We start from the raw sequence: 3,499 nt of genomic DNA, 5'->3' as shown, positions 1-3,499 counted from the left end.
AAATAATAAAATTTCATAATTATAAAATATTATTAGAGATAATGAAATTTTAGAATATACAATCTTCTTCTTACATTAGATTCTACTCTATAATTTTTTCCAATTGTATAATTAAATTATTTTTCAAAAATATTTCTAAAGTTTTCATAAAAATACATAAAAATCTCTAATGCCGAAATAAAAACTAATTAAAATAACTAAATTTTGATTTTAAAGTAAACTAGATTATTTAAATTTTAAAAGAACTCTAATATAAGTATAGAAATAATAAGGTTTTATAATCAAAAAGTGAGGGATTGTACAGAATTAAAACTTATGGATATGTTTATTTATCATTATACCTGTATAAATTAAATATAAAGAGAAAGAAAATATCGTGAAATGATTTGATTAATAAATGTAAAAAGATGAGAGTTTCTTCACAGAAAATATAAATCGAGCTAAGAGCAATCGAGCTAAATTTGGTTTTTATGTATAAAATAAAAATAGTAGTACAAAAAATATTCTATAAATTTTATGGATCATAAAATTTTTTATTATAAATCATTGAAGTGATTAGAAGGTCCTCCTACAAGGAAAATGAATAACGATATTTTCCTATTACTTAGGTGATGCTGAAATGTTTATTCGCTCAAATTTCATATTTAATAAACCAATATATATTAAAAAGCATCACTAATCTGAAAAGAGGAGTATTTTGCATTAATGTGAAAGTAAAAAAACATTAATAAATAGGCTTAATAATTTGAAAAATTAAAATATAATCTAGCTACTATTCTTCCTTCTATAGCGATTAAATTGCATTAATTAGAGAAATTATAATTTCATTTCTATGCAATTATAATTTGATAATAATTAATGTTGATTAGTGTTAAATCTGAATCAGATGTAGGCCCTACATATATATATTAAGGTAAGGAAATATTAAGCAAATTAAGATCAGGGAAAAATATTGGTTTAAAAATTAAATAAACATTTTCCTATAATAAACAAAATCTGCTAAAATTTCCCTATTCGTATATTCTTGTAAAGCTTTAGTTGAAATACTGAAATACTGTATATATATTCTTGATTAATTCTAAAATTAAGGAAAAAATTACAGATATTTTATACTGTAGCCTATATATCCAAATTAAAAGTTTGTCAGTTTACATTATTTTAAATGTACTATTTGTGAGACTAATTTTTATAATAAATTTATAATAATGTTTTTGACTAGTGGATGACTTTTAGGTAACTGATCTTTCTGTATCTTTGAGTGATCAGAATTTTATCTGATCTGGACATCTTCAATTTTTGTGAATAATTTGGCTTGGACTTCATATACACCGATCCATCCCACTGCAGGTCAAACTTGTCCGTAATCATCAAAATTGAAGACGGCCATATGGCCCATAATGCGCTAGTCTCGAGATGAAATCCATGCCTATCAACTTACATCAGTATTTCCCAATCAATGGGTCGCGTTTCTCATGGAAATTGCAAATTGAATTCCTAGATAAGTTGATCCTGAATTCCTAGATAAGTTAATAAACATTGTTCTAGCATTTTAAAAGATCACTAATTAATATGTTCGAATGTTTTGATTTATAAGTAGGATATTATATAGTTTTTACCGAAAAGTCTTTAAAATTGAATATATAAGCAAAAATCTAAATATAATTATTCAAATATATTAACAACCATAAACTGCAGTTAATTCACATAGACAACAACACATATTATATCGATAAATTATATATAAAATCGAGTTAAAATCTCTCTCTCTCTCTCTTTATATATATAATTAATTTAATATAATTATAAAGTTGTTAAAATTGAAAATTTAATTTAATTAAAGATAAAAATGATCAAAATGTTGGATAATACACTGAAATTCTTAAATCAGGTGTAGAGAAAACGAAATTAAAATTTTCACTCTAAAGCACCGCAAGATTTAGCATGCAGCTCCTGAAGAATGTAATGAAAATTTATCTCATCCAGCCTTGAGGCATTACAACGGTGTCATAAATCTTACTGAATCACTTCACAATTTAATCAATGTTATCTATATTTATTAACTTCAACTATTTCAACTGAATATCTAAATCAGTTTTACAATTTTTTTTTCATAGTGAAGAAAAAAATCATGGTAGGTCCGATCATATATTCGGTTAGTAATTAAGTTAATAATATGATCAGTTAGTTGCTTTCATTACACGAGACGTTAGTATACAAAGACTTCACAGCCAGCCTTAATAAGGCCCGTTATGAATCTGATCCATAATCGGATCGGTCAATATGGATAAGACAGAGAAAGACGCCCGAATCCAAATAACTCAAGAAAGATTATGAAAATTTACATGAAATTTGAATTAAGATTCTTTACGGTAATAAGATGATATCATTGATAATGCGAGCAATTTTTTTACACTCTTTAAGGGATTTTTCTCATACTGTCTTATGATAATTTAATACAGTATTAATTAATTTAGATATAAATAAATTCTTGAAATTTTTCTAAATTTTACACAAAATTGCATCCTAAAAATTAATTTAGCTTCCATGCAATTAGTAACATAATTAAGTTCTAGAAAAGGATTAAGGATAAAAACATACTATATTAGGATATAAAATATTTAGACAAATATATTGCTTTATAGGACTTAAAAAATATTTGATGTGATTTAACAGTCTGCGTTAATGAATCGTCTGTAATAATGAATTGCAAATGAAAAGTTATTAGTATAATTAATTAGTATAATCTATATTAATACGGATTGATCTCAATATAATTTAACATACTTTAACATAATTCCAAAAAATAGAGAAATATTTTGAAATGTCATACACACCATAAACCATATATTGCGGCCTTCAATTTATTCTCAAACATGTAAATGAATTATATGTAAATTGATAGTTTTCGATGTATTTCGACGTACTAGTTGATGTATCTTTTAAAGAAAAATCAAATTATGAATATATTCAAATATTTAGAAAACTGATAGTTATAGAGGAGGAAAAAATGACATAAAAATAGAATTCTGATAAAAGATAAATAAAGTTTTAAAAAAATATTACGTAAGAGAAATTTTAATTTTTAAATTAGATTTAAAAAAATAAATTATCATATCTAATAATAAATCTCAACATGATTAAACACTTTTATAATACATTGTTGAGATTTAGCTATTTAGAAGTTTGATTAAGCATTTGACACTTGAAGATGAGTCTTGGAAGATGCTGAAAATTAGTGGGATATGAAGAAAGAGATACTGAAAAATATCATAAAGTTGTTCGTTATGATTATGAAAAAAATCTCACTTTTATGTCGTATACTAAACTATGATAAATACTTTATTCCCGAGTTATAACAGAAGCAACGACAGAAGTGAGATGACGACGGAAAAGAACCTCTAAATTTATATTATAGGATAAACTGATCGTAAAATGCATTAATTATGATTGTAAATGAAAAATATGCATTTTTAAGATAGTCGTTCCACTCTACAAGAAA

General features: G+C 24.4%; 1 long non-coding RNA gene across 1 annotated transcript in view; it reads right to left on the bottom strand.

Moving 5' to 3' along the window:
- Window positions 1-2,936, bottom strand: part of LOC111630805 — a 31,823-nt gene extending 28,887 nt beyond the window's left edge. Inside the window, exon 1 of the long non-coding RNA XR_002757587.1 lies at window positions 2,835-2,936. This is a non-coding gene — a long non-coding RNA (uncharacterized LOC111630805). The remainder of the gene's footprint in view (window positions 1-2,834) is intronic.
- Between the last annotated feature and the right edge of the window lie 563 nt (window positions 2,937-3,499).

The sequence above is a fragment of the Centruroides sculpturatus genome, unplaced genomic scaffold (genome assembly GCF_000671375.1).
Source record: "Centruroides sculpturatus isolate CEXI.00-Female unplaced genomic scaffold, Cexi_2.0 scaffold754, whole genome shotgun sequence".
NCBI lineage: Eukaryota > Metazoa > Arthropoda > Arachnida > Scorpiones > Buthidae > Centruroides > Centruroides sculpturatus.
Note: the sequence above shows the minus strand (reverse complement) of the source record. Positions and strands in the feature narration are given on the sequence as shown.